The sequence below is a fragment of the Odocoileus virginianus genome, chromosome 33, assembly GCF_023699985.2.
Source record: "Odocoileus virginianus isolate 20LAN1187 ecotype Illinois chromosome 33, Ovbor_1.2, whole genome shotgun sequence".
Lineage (NCBI taxonomy): Eukaryota > Metazoa > Chordata > Mammalia > Artiodactyla > Cervidae > Odocoileus > Odocoileus virginianus.
This window is the reverse complement of record NC_069706.1, coordinates 12,934,359-12,948,150: the sequence shown is the minus strand read 5'-3', so window position 1 is coordinate 12,948,150 and position 13,792 is coordinate 12,934,359. Positions and strand designations below refer to the sequence as shown.

Sequence of the window (13,792 nt, the reverse complement as noted above, 5' to 3'; positions counted from 1 at the left end):
TAATTTTTATCATTCTCAGAACACTTGACTATCAAGAATAATTTTTAAATTCTATCAAATGTTGAAAGTTGTCAATGCAAGATGTTGACTTGCCTACATTCAGAATGATACCAGGATATTCATTTAGTTAGGGATAACTCTGTTCTCTTAAAGCCTGCAGCTAAAAGTGAAGTGAGTTGCAGAATTTTGGTTCAGCCTAGACTAGGATTTTGAGGTTGAGCTATAGCCAACCCCCAAATTAATTAAATAAAATATTAAGACTGCTCCGTCTCAAAGAAAACCTATTTGATCTTTACTGGCATTGAATCAAGCCTTTTGAGTAGAACATTTTCAGTGTATTAATAATATGTGTAAATAGCTCATAACCTTCCTCTGTAATTATCAAAAAGTTTGCTGTCCCACTGTCAGTTTAAAAGTTCTCTTTTTAAAGAGAGCGCTCTCTTTATTGTTACAGAAGACCCAGCACTGTGTGTCTATGAGCCTGTGTTCCCTTGCTCTCAGCTTTCAGATAGTCTAATTGGGTAACTCCAATAACAAAAAAATTCCACTGTGTTCTAGGTCTAAGAATGCCAAATTTTTTTGTCTTTTGTTTTTAAAAAGTATTTTAAAAAAATGAACACATGGTCATTATAGAAAACTGGGGAGAAACACACACAAATGGCATAAAGACAATCACCTCGAAATAATAGTAATAACCATCTGGTATTTTTTTCAGTGTTTTGCCTCTTTATGTAGTTCTAAGTGTCCATCATTTAGCTTTTGCTATTTTCATTAATATTTATGAGAGATTTTCTCAAGTTATTTAAACTTGTTGGGGAAGGCAAAAGTTTTCCTCTGTCCTTTTTAGGTTCTTCTGGCTTGTCTAAGAATTGTATTGACATGAGACAGTTCAGCAAAAGAAAGACAAACATAATAATGTATATGCTGATATATGGGGCCTCCCAGGCGGCACTAGTGGTGGAGAGCCCACCTGCCAGTGCTGGAGACGCAGGCTCCATCCCTGGGTCAGGAAGACCCACTGAGGGACTGCAGGGCATGGCAGTCCGCTCCAGTGTTCTTGCCTGGAGAATCCTGTGGACAGAGGAGTCTGGTGGGCTCCGGTCCACAGGGTTGCAGAGTCAGACACGACTGAAGCGACCAAGCATGCACACGCGCACATACAGGATATATACACACATATATAAGCCTGGTGGCTCAGCAGTGAAGAATCCGCCTGCAGTGCAGGAGACCCAAGTTCTATCCCTGGGTCTGGAAGATCCCCTGGGAGAGGAACTGTCTACCTAGTCCAGTATTTTTCCCTGCGAAATCCCGTGGACAGAGGAGCCTGGCAGGCTGCAGTCTGTGGGGTGGGAAAGAGTCAGACACTACTGAGCACATCACAGTAGATAGATGTATTTATACATATATATGTGAATACAGTGAGACCCAAGGATAAGTTAGACAGCTGAGGCTTGTATGCCTTCTCTCTCTCTCTCTCTCTCTCTCTCTCTCTCTCTGTTTGGCGGTTGCTGGGGGGGGGTGGGGGGTGCTGCACCGAGTCTTTGTTGCCGTATGGACCTTCTCTAGTGGCAGTGAGAGGGGCCTCTCCCAAGTCGTGGTGCATGGGCTTCTCTTTGCAGTGGCTTCTCTTGTTGCAGAGCACAGGCTCTAGGCGTGCAAGCTTCAGTAGTCGTGGCAGATGGGCTTAGTTGCTCTGTGGCATGTGGGATCTTCCCAGATCCAGAAATCGAACCGGTGTCCCTTGCGTTGGTAGGTGGATTCTTAACCACTGGACCACCAGGAAAGTCCCAGAGGCTTCTATTCCTCCAGGGTTTAGGAATTCAAAGGGGAGAAGAAGGTAGTTCACATGGAGATGAGAAAACAAATATTTGGTAATAAGCAAAGGTATGCTGGGCCCTACAGAGAGAAACTCTGAAAAACTTTTAACCACCTGCATTAGTTAAATAAACCCTCAAGTCGTTGTACCATAATTTACTCAATAATATTCTTATAGAATTTTTAGGTGATTTTTCATTTTAAAAAAATTATTTATTTTAATGGAGGCTAATTACTTTACAATATTGTAGTGGTTTTTGCCATATATTGTATTTTCATTTTAACAACACTTACAATCCTCTTTGGGCACAAGAATTTTGTGTAAAAGGATGAACTGCAAATGCAAAATTATAAAATCTCTGGGATCTCACTTGGCCTCTGTCTGTAATATGATAGTCAGAGATTTGCTTTAGAAAATGTTAAGAACAATTACAGTTTCTCATATATTATCAGCTCGCCCTGTATAAAGGTTAAGTAAGTAAAGTCACTCAGTCGTGTCCAACTCTTTGCGACCCCATGGACGGTAGCCTACCAGGCTCCTCTGTCCGTGGAATTTTTCAGGCAAGAATACTGGAGTGAGTTGCCATTTCCTTCTCCAGAGACTATAAAGTATAAAGGTTATGTCAGTTTGTAATCCACCCAGTGTCAAGTATTTCTCTTTTTAAAACTGTTATCAGCAGTTCTTTTTATTTTTACGATTTTCTCCTTTTATTTTGAAAAATACAACCTATAAACCTATAGGTAAGCTGGCAGCCTTTGTTACATTTCCTTTATCTCCCCCTCACTCTGCACATATACATATATGTACGTGTATCCATAACATGTACAGTTCAGTTCAGTCACTCAGGCGTGTTCCATTCTTTGCAACCCCATGGCTACAGCATGCCACGCTTCCGTATCCATCACCAGCTCCTGGAGCTTACTCAAACTCATGTCCATTGAGTCAGTGATGCCATCCAACCATCTTATCCTCTGTCGTCCGCTTCTCCTCCTGCCTTCAATCTTTCCCAGCATCAGGGTCTTTTCAAATGAGTCCATTCTTCACATCAGGTGGACAAAGTATTGGAGTTTTCAGCTCCAGCATCAGTCCTTCCAATGAATATTCAGGTCTGATTTCCTTTAGGATGGACTGTTTGGATCTCCTTGCAGTCCAAGGGACTCTCAAGAGTCTTCTCCAACACCACAGTTTTGGCGCTTAGCTTTCTTTATGGTCCAGCTCACATCTGTACGTGACAACTGGAAAAAAGAAAGCTTTGACTAGATGGACCTTTGTTGGCAAAGTAATGTCTCTGCTTTTTAATATGCTGTCTAGGTTGGTCATAGCTTTTCTTCCAAGGAGTAATGTCTTTTAATTTCAAGGCTGCAGTTACCATCTGTGGGGATTTTGGAGCCCCCCAAAATAAAGTCTTTAACTGTTTCTGTTGTTTCCCCATCTATTTGCCATGGAGTGATGGGACTGGATGCTGTGATCTTAGTTTTCTGAATGTTGAGTTTTAAGCCAGCTTTTTCAGTCTCCTCTTTCACTTTCATCAAGAGATGAGGAAATACAGTGTTAGTGTTAACTGCTCAGTCCTGTCCGACCCTTTGTGACCCTATGGATTATAGCCGACCAGGCTCCTCTGTCCATGAAATTCTCCAGGCAAGAATACTGGAGTGGGTAGCCATTTCCTTCTCCAGAGGATCTTCCTGACCCAAAGATCAAACCTGGGTCTCCTGCATTGCAGGCAGATTCTTTACTGTTTGAGCCACAAGTATATACGTATTATTATTTTTTAATTAAATTTATGATACTGATATGAGCTAATGTTCAGGCCATGATATAATTTCTCCACATGTTCCAGCACTGTCTCTTAGAGTTTTTTATCTTATTTTTTGATCCAAGATCAAGTCAAAATCATATATTGCATTTAGTCGTCATAGCTGTCTAGTTTTAAACATGTGTCAAAGATTTTATTCAGCTCATTAATTAATGATAAAACCAAAAAGATGTTAAAAGCAATTCAGATGAGAATTTAACACACTAGACAATGTATTTTCACAGTTCTGTAAGCAGAAATCATTTGCATAACTCTTGTATTTCTCTCAATTTTCTACAGTTTAACTTCTACAGGTTGTAAAAAACAAAAACAAACCCTGGTATTCATTTTCCGCTGCCTCTGACAAATTACCACAAACTTGGCAGCTTAAAAACAACACAGACTGATTATCTTGCAGCTTAGTTGGAGTGTCTTACAGTTGGAGGGCAAGTGTCCAAAATGGGTTTCAGTTGGTGAAATTAAGGTGTCAGCAGAGCTATGTTCCCTCTCAGGGGAGGGGAGTCCATTTCTTTGCTTTTCCCCCCACCTTCCAGGGGTCACCTGCATTCTTTGGCTCCCGTCCCCTTCCTTCATCTTCAAAGCCGTTAGAGTCATCTTAGCTCTTCGGTCTCCTTCAATCTAGAGCAATCCCTGGCCCGTTTTTGGTTTTCATAACATTGACACTTCTTGGAATGTTCAGACCAGGTGTTGCTTTATGGTGTCCTTCACTTGGGGTTTGTCTCTGTCCTGGGATTCCACGTGTCTGACAGGAGGACTACTAGGTGACATTGTCTTAGCACGTCTCACTGAGGGACACAGACGCTATTTGTTCTGTTATCACTGATGTTTCTTATGGTAATTTTGTTAAATGGTGGCCTCAGAAATCTCCATTGCAGCTCTCCCCCTGTGTATTAACAAGTACTCTGTGGGTCATACTTGTGCAAGGATGTCATTCAGATTTTAGTTGATGTGCTGCAAAGTGTGCACTAGAATTACTTTGAAGGGTTTAATTGGTTTGTCTCATTTTGTGAGTTGTGTGCTTTTCTTATGATTTGTGGGTACACTTTTATTATGATTATTCCTTTTCTAACATTTAGTGAGCCATTAGTTATTAGCTACTAGATACTTCTGAAATCTTCATAACGATTTCGTGAACCATCCCTCCTTCATTTTACGGAAGAAATTGAAGCTTAAAGAGATTAATGCTGGGTTTTGTATTTTGCAAATATTTGTCCCAGTTTGTTGTGTGCGTCTTAAGATAGTCTATTTTGCTACACCAAGCTTTACATTTTATCATAGTAACAACCAGCAATTTATCCTGTTACAGTTTTTGCCTTCTGTATTCTGTATAGAAGCATTAAATGTTAAATCCATCAGAATGAGTTTTGCTCAAATGCCATCTTATCACTAAGTAGGTTTAAGTTGCCAGATTTTGCTTGAAATAAGCATGGCCCAAATATTGTATGGGATATACTAAAAAATTATCTGTTGTGTCTCTGAAATTCAACTTTAACTTGCACACACGCAGAGATTTGTGTTTTTAGGGTCTTCCACGTGGCCAGTGCCAAGTCCCTTCAGTCGTGTCCGACTAGGCGCTAGTGGTGAAGAACCCACCTGCCAGTGCAGGAGATGTAAGTGAAGGGGCTTTGATCCTTGGGTCGGGAAGATCCCCTGGAGAAGGAAGCAACCCACTCCGGTATTCTTGCCTGGAGAATTCCATGGACAGAGGAGCCTGGTGGGCTACAGTCCATGGGGTTGCAGAGGCAGACACAATGGAAGCGACTTAGCACACATACACACACGCACACACATTTTTGTTTGGTGACGCTATCATTAAGGCTTTCCCTGATCACTTTATTTAAAATCGCAACTCCCGCATCAGCCCTCCCCACTCTTCTTCTCTAGAGCACTATATGTAAATAGTGTATTTTATTTTTTTGTGGAGTGTCTTCAGTCTACCACTGGGATATAAAATCTATGATGCCAGACATTTTTTAAACTTTTAAATGTAGATGTAACATACATATAGAAAAGTGCATGCATCATAAGTATACCATTCAATGAATTTCCTCGAAGTGAGTATATCCATATAACCACCTTCTGGGGAATGGGGGGGGCAGAATTTTTATTCTCAGTGGATTTTCAATGCCTGAAGTAGTACTTGACACATAGTAGGTGATCAGCAGATATATTTGTTGAATGAATCAGTGATGTAGCCTGTGAGGTAGACATTCAAAAGATTACTTTGTGTCCAAATAACTAGTGAGAGAGTTTATTGGTTATTTATTACTTGGTCCTTATCCCCCTGAAAAGCATAGTTTTGATGAATTTGAATAGTGTAATTATTTAGCTACTCCCCTACTGTTGAACATTTTGGAGGCTTATGTTTCAGGTTTTTAATATATATATCCTTAGACAAAGATGTGTAAGGGTAATATATATACCCTTAATATATGTATATATTACCCTTAAAAATGTTTAATGCATCTTTGTGCATTAAAAACTTGTCCTCATTTCAGATTGTTTTCATAGACTGGTTTCCTGAAAGAGTATTTCTGGGTCAAAGGGTACACCCCTCTCATTCAGACAGAACATCCCACTGAGAGTCAGTGATCTATCTGCTGAAAATGGCACATGGAAAGGACTGACACCATGAGTCTATGTTCCTGTGGCCAGTGGCTGGTCCCTTCTTTGATGCCGTTCTTCCTGGTTCGTAGGGTGTCGGAGATGCCTTGGGTCTGAATGCCAGCTTCCCTCCCTACACCAGCTGCAGGAATTGGGGCAAGTCGTTCAACAGATTGCCATTTTCTCTAGATCGTGATGGTAGCAGAGCCTATGGGGGTATCACATGAGATGTAGTCTCAGGAGGTAGTAAGTGCAGCTCTAGGGCAGGTGGTCCCTGCTCCAAGCTCACCCAGTCCCTGGTCCAGATCACTTGGTAATGAGCTGACAGATGCGAGGCGATAACTTCACTTTGGCCTCGAAATACTTGTCTGGTGAATGAGGGTCAGGCTGTGAGCTTACAGGACAGGATTCCCACCGTCCCATTGTGACCACAGGGTGCAGGGATCGAGGAGTATCATCAGCCTTCTGAGACAGATTGACCGGACCTGTGAGAGCACGCCCTCTGAGCTGAGGCTACCCTCGTCTTTCCTTGTTGATACTGACATTGCTGTCACCTTTGCTGGAGAAAGGAGATACGGCATTATCCTTTCCTCACACTGGTCAGCTCTTTCCAGGATTGCTCCTGTCCACAAAAAACTAACAGCTCCATGAGGTTCCTGTGTGCATTGAGTGCAATTGTCTTGTGTAAACCACTGCACATGGACATGACCTTTACCACCTGGCTGCCAGGAAGAGGAGGCCGGGGTCTCCTCCCTTTTGGTGCTCTTGCTCCACTAGAAAGAGTGGGTCGTTCTTTCAGTTACTATTTATCACAAAGGGTCTGTGCAGTAGGGGGCAACTCTTAAACTCCACTAAGTACCCCTGACTCCAAAGGAGGGCAGACGGGATGCCCAGGTGTGGGGGTGGGGGCGGGCAATGCAAGTTGGCATTTCTCTGCAGTTTTATTTAAGCCATCCTCACACATTTGAAAAATCCCACTCTATAATGCATCCATTTTATTTTAATATTAAAGCGTTTTAAATGACCAGATCAATTATTGAACTTTCCCTCCCTGCTCTCCAGTCTTGGGTAGTCATGGTTATTCAGTGACTGGCAGTCATTGCCAGCCCAGGGCTCCTGGGAGCAGGGAGAAATAGCTGTGTTAGATGCCCTCTCCTGGAGATACACCGCCGGAGACATAAAGTGTCTGCAGCACGCCGCTTGTCCGGAAGGACTTGCTGGGGGCTCTGCGCCCAGAGGACGGGCACAATGGCCTGGAGTGCGAATTCACTCAGTCCCAGCTAGAGAAGCAGCATAAGATACTTCAGCTTGTATGAATTCAAAAGTACTTGTTGGGGAAATTGTTTTTCTCAGTAGTGAGACTGGTTTTGCTTGTCACTCCACTCAGTGACATGAGTTTGAGCAAACTCGGACAAGGAAGCCTGCAGCCCGTGGGGTCCCAAAGAGTCAGACATGACTGAGCAGCTGAACGACAGCCACCACCACTCAGGGAACGTGAGTGAGTCAGAGATGAGATGAGGCAGGAATCTGCTTCTCCCACGAGAATATCCATTCCCACGTTCTGCCTGGAAGGTAGACTCCTGCCGATTAGAGATTAAGTGCGCTCACCTGCATGTGTGTTCAGTAACCTTGTCCTCATGCGCCAGCCATCCCTTCCCCCGGGTGTGCAAGAGGTGAAACAGTGGGGCGCTCTGACCCTGGAGGGGAAAACAGCCACATCTTGATGCTGCTGTGACACCTCCAAAGGGAATTTTCAAGGGTAACTTCGACTAAACGTGGTTTTCACCTTTAGCCTCCCTGCCTGTCTGCTCCAGGTGTACACACTGTTGGGTACACACTGTTGCAACTCCACCGTACGAACTGCTTTCCCTGAAATGACCCGTGGGCAGCACCTTGGCTCCAGGACAACGAAGCAGCTGCCCAGAGAGAAGTGGGGGCCCCGTGGTAGGACTTTGCATCCCCAGGGCGCATATGCTCACTCGTTGCACTGTGCCTTCGTGCTGCTTCAACCATGAATCACTTAAAAATTTTTTTCTTTTTTAATTTAAATAATCCCAACAGAGAGTTCCCTCGCAGTCCAGTGGCTGGGACTTGGTGCATTTACTGCCATGGCTCGGCTTCAGTCGCTGGTCAGGAAACTAAGATCCCACAAGCTGCAAAAAAAAAAAAAAGAAAGAAAAATCCCAACGGCATTTAGTCCAGGCTTGCAGAGAACCAAGTACAGGGTCTGCCTGTGCTCTTTGTGGCAACAGCAGTGACCCCTGCTGCGTTCTGGTCTGAGCTGGAGAAGAATGGCTGCTCGATTGTGTGGGGTTTGTGCCCCGTCCGTGACTTTCTGGCCACACTCGGGTAGCTGCTCCCTATCGTGTATGTCCAGTTCCCCCCCCCACTCCCCACCCCCACCCCCCGGGCGGCTTGTGGGGCGAGTGTGTGCCTGGAGCTTGGGAGAAGGCATGACGCAGCATTCCGGCCGCCCTCTGGGGATCCTCACCGCTCCCGCTTTAATAAAATGTGGCAGGTTGCCTGGCAACCCGGGAGCTGGTGGGGATTTTTTTTCTACCTACTTTACCAAAAAGCCCTCTATCAGCTCTTGGCTGACTGCTCGGGATGGAGTAGGAGATAAACTTGGCTCCGCAAGGCGACTTTCTCCTTTCTTTTTCCCCATCCCTGCCTGCATCTTAATATCCACTCACTCTTCTGTTCTTATCTATCATTTAAAGGTAGAAGCTGGACAGTTTGACTCCCAAATCAAGTCCCAAGGGGGATTTGTTACTGAAAACATGTTCCTTTGTACATTAGTCAGAGTGACTTCTTTTGTGAGTCAGTCTTGTGGACTGTTTCACCCTGTTATATGTAGCGATGCACCTCTGTGCTGGGTTTTTTTTTTTTTTTTTGCATTAAAAAAATTAATTATTTTAATTGGCGGCTTGATTTGGTTTTGACAGAAGAATCCAGTTGAAGCCGTGGAAGCAAGCGTGGTTTGTGTGTTTCCTGTTGGTGAAGGCCTCTAACTGCTCCCTCCCCTGACCTAGAGAGGGAGCCGTCTGTGAGTGAACCGCAGAACCATGGTTTGTGGAGCTTTGCAGCTCTGTCCCATGCAAGTTGCCATCAGATCCTCATATTTTTTCTTCATCGAAATCATAGTGTAATGCTGTGCAGAGGCAGGATAAGTAAATTCATTCATGACACTTAGGTTTACATGCTTTAAAATGAAACTTTACTTACATAGAGGCAGTAGATGTGGGCCTGCAGAGCTGTAATTTAAAGGGTGATAAATATTTTCCTAGGGAAAAATTAATGTAGAGAGCACTTTAAAGTCCATGAACGCTCCATTATCAGTCAGAAAGCAGTCTGTGTTCCACTCTACCAATACAGGCCTTGCAAACGTTGTTTTTCAATTTCCTAATTTGTGTTAAGCATTTTGACATTGCCGGAAACTCTTGGGCCATTGGAAATTTTAAGGTGTAATGTCATAAAATATTCCAGAATACTTTAAAACTTAGCAGTATCACAGTTGCCACTGTATTCGTTGTTGTTTTTTTTTTTTTTTTTCACATAAGTGCTTTAAAATGTAGCACTCGACTCTTTTTCTAACCAGTTGATTTTCCATTGGGTGTCCAAACACACAAAAAGTTCTACATTTACATCTCCTTAGGATATAGAAAACAAAATGATTGTTCAGAATAATGTAGAGATCTTAATAACTTGAGACAGGAAAGCTAACCAATGCCAATATCACATTATTAAAAAAAAAAAAAAGCCTTCTTTACTCTCCTGCTGGCAAAGAATTTCACAGTTTTTTTAAATGTTCAGGAGGGGCTCCCCTGGTGGCTCAGACAGTAAAGAATCTGCCAGCAATGCAGGAGACCTGGGTTCGATCCCTGGACAAGGAAATGGTTACCCACTCCAGTATTCTTGCCTGGAGAAGTCCATGGACAGAGGAGCCTGGTGGGCTGTAGTCCATGGGGTCGCAGAGAGTTACACATGACTGAGCGACTAACAGCTTCACTTTAAATATGCAAGTGTCATAAAGAACTTGTGATTTCTCTGAATTTGCAAGTTGCCAGTTTCAGAAAGCAGTTCCTCACCAAATGGGAGAAGCTCCGTCTGGCTGGCTCTCAGGCAGGAGTGCTCTCCCCATCCCCTTCCTCTCTTCTCTCTCCTTTTCTTCCTTCCCCCGCCCTCCTGTATACGTCTGTGTTTGACCCTGAGCTGCTTCGCCTATTTCTGTTAACTTAGCATCTTCCTGTCAGACCCGGATGCTGCCTGTAGGCCTGACCATTGATGTCAGGAACCTCTGCCTCCCGTAACAGGAAGACAGATTTAAGGATGAGGAAAACAAAAGAGGTGGACTAGCCTTCCTAAAATCCTGAAGTCTATAGGGAAATGGTTGGGTGACTTAAAAGGAGAAAAGTAGTCAGTCTCCTGCATGCGAACCTTCGAGTTGCAGACTTTCCAAAGACTTGAACGTGGATTCGCGTGTCCAGCTACGTCAGGCGTGAGTGAAACTGCAGCTCGAGCTCCTGCTGACGATCCTTCAGCTCTCCGTCTCCTGCCTCCTCTCTCTCCTCCAGTCTGTAACTCCTCTTGCCTGTTCACGCGATTCCAGATATGCCAGCTGCTGTACTGTACTAGGTACTGTATTGCAAGATTAAAGTGTTTATTTTTTTTGTGTTTGATTTTTTTTTATGTATTATTTGTGTGAAAGTATTATAAACCTATTACAGTATAGTATTATATAGTTGATTATGTTAGTTGGGTACCTGGGCTAACCTTGTTGGACTTAGGAACAAATTGGACTAACACATGCGTTTTTGGAATGAAACTGGTTCACATGCAGGCGACTTAACTGTCAGTGTAGAATGAGCGTGTTAAATGCCAAGCTGGAATGGGACTTTAAAACCAAAGTAATTCTCACTGGGTTTTGTGCTGCCCCTTTGGGCTGTTTGGTGAACTGTAGGGTTTTAGTGTGTAGTCTACAGACAGAACCTATCAGTGGGAAAAACCTATCAGTCGTTGGGCACATAGTCTCAGCAAAGGCAAAGAGTAAAACTGAAGTGGAAAATAAGGCTAGCTTCATCACTTGTGGTTTATTTCCCCATTGGCGAAGCACGCGGTTCTCTATACACTCTTGTAGTCAGATGTTGCCGGTTAAAACAAATACATCGCATGGTCCCAAGGCGGCCTGTGGTCTGCAGAGCAGATTCCGTTCGTTCTGCTGTGAAGCATAGACTCTCCCTGCATAGAGACCGGACTCTAGCACAGTACGGCAGCTGGCATACGAGGACTGGCAGCACGTGAACAGGCAAGGAGATTTAGCCCAGCGAGGGCTCTGTGCCCACGGCACCGAGGCCGCTGGCCTGAGTGTTAGAGCAGGTCGTCTTGGCATTTTTTCCTAATTTTTTGGTGGTGACAGGTCATACTTGGGGTGTCCTGAAAACAGAGAAGAGGCAAGTCACATTTGATGGGGATTTCAGAGGGTTCCACATCTGTAGGTGGATTGCAGCGGTGGGGGCGAGGGGGGTGGAAGGGAAGAAGGGAAGAAGGCGGGATGAGGAAGAGGGCTTGTTTATGAGTGGCATCACGATGCCCTTGGGAGAACCCTGAGAGGTTGCAGACTGGTAGCGCGGCAAGGAAGGGTTAACGGGAACCATACACGGAATTGCCTTGTGTACACTTTATACGGAGTTTCTACGACTCCTTTCTGGGTTGGGAGAGGCCCCTTTGCTTTGGGGGATGGATGCCCCCCCTCCCAGGGGTAATGACTCACCCTGCAGGTGAGGCAGCTCAGCCCTGCCTGCTGCTAAGGGCCTGTCATTTTCTTTCTCTCCCTGGAGTCCCCCGCCTTCCCTCCTGGGTTTCACTTTGTTAATGAATAAGCTGAGTCACGAGGTGTAGGTAAATTCTTTTATCAAATGAAAACCACATCAAAACAGCCACAGAGAGACCTGTAGTGAAAGTGTAAATATTGCGGCTCAGCATCTCCCACAGTATATCTGGTTGGCTTATACACAAACAGACTTTAAAGCTTTTCAACTGTGAAAACCTTTAAATCTGAAAATGTGCTGCTCTGTCAGGCTTTCTGTAAACACGGTCTTGGGACGTGAAGAAAAGATGGTGCATTTATGTGTTATCACAATAGCGCTAATATTGTGGCAGATTTAATGCTTCATAAAGTGCTCAAACTGCCAAGGTCAATAGTCCAAAAGTATTGTCCTGGTGTATGCCGGGGACATTTCTATTTGGTGTATGCTTGCATCTGGCATCTGAAACATTACCAGAGAGAGCTCGTGAACCCTGCTTAACTTCAGCTGCACACCCAGCCACTGCCTCCAGCCAGCAGTTCAGTTACACACGGACTCTGGCTGGTGAATAGGTTGTGTCCTAAAAGTCCTTTTGTTGATTAACCTTTTAGAACACAAAGCGCATTGTCACACAGAAATGCCACTTTGAATGGTGGGTGTCAATGAGCTGTGGCTTGTTTTAAGCTTTGGGTCAGGAAATCAGTGCTAGTTGACACCAGAATTTAAAAAAAAAGGAGAAAAGGAACAATAGGAAGCATCAGAGTGGGTTGGGTAGAAAAGGTAGGTCTGCTTTAGTGATACTGTTGCAGTTTAAAACCTGCTGCCACTGTGTGCCTTTAGACTGAAGGTGCCCTTGGAGGAGGAGGTTGTGTCAGCAGTGGGTTAAATCTGGCTGTTCACCACCACTCAGCACTGTGATGTCAGGCAAGGGACTTAACCCACCTGTGTCTCTTGTTTGGCCATATTCAAAATAGGGCTGTCTTGTAGAGGATAGGATTAGAGATGAAAGAGTCAATGTTAAGGTTAATATACTAGGGTCTTATAGACCGTATGGTAACATATTAGGATTTGAGCTCATACAGCATCTGGAACATGGTAACCTCTCTGTAAACCACGAGTATTATTTATTTGTACTCCTCTGTGATAGATGCAGACCTTAAAGACACTGTTATAAAATAGTATAACTAAAAACATGTACTATTTAGTTTTCCCTAGAGTACAATTTATTCAGTGTTCCTGACATTTAGGATCTGCCATTTCGCACATTGTAGGAGGAGATCTTTGATTTTACTTTGAATTATTCCTGTGTAGTTGAGACGTCAACCTTAATTTTTTCCCAAGAAATGTGAAGAATGGTGCAAATTACCTTAGCTTTTTCAGCTGTCTGTCAAGTTTGTCAGGACTGCTAAGTATGGAATTGCTTCCTAACTTCCTATTTTAAGTGTTTTTATCTTAAAAAAAAAAACTCTCTCTTTCTAACTGACTCTCAATTCTAAACTTTTTTGGAACTCCACCTGCTCTTTTTGACTCCATCATAAAATCGTCATTTTCTTGGCCCTCTGCAGGTTACTCAGCCTCTTTCAGCTTCTGTTTCTGTGTCTGAAAACAGAGCTCCTGCCCACCTTGCGGGGTTGCTTTGAGGACAGAAAGAGCATGGGAGAATTGGTCACTCTGCACAGAAGGCCACTGTCTCCGGTTGGACGCTTGTCCCAGCGCCACAGCCTTTCCTGCCCCTCTGTCCTCCCTGCCTCA

General features: G+C 43.9%; 1 protein-coding gene and 1 long non-coding RNA gene across 5 annotated transcripts in view; one reads left to right on the top strand and one right to left on the bottom strand.

Moving 5' to 3' along the window:
* PARN (poly(A)-specific ribonuclease) overlaps window positions 1–13,792 on the top strand; it is a 178,776-nt gene that overhangs the window by 103,019 nt on the left and 61,965 nt on the right. The window lies entirely within an intron of this gene.
* Window positions 11,308–12,087, bottom strand: LOC110123964 (uncharacterized). Its single transcript, XR_002309641.2, has 2 exons — window positions 12,007–12,087; window positions 11,308–11,669 (listed from the first exon to the last, which is right to left on the bottom strand). It is a non-coding gene; the product is annotated as an uncharacterized lncRNA (long non-coding RNA).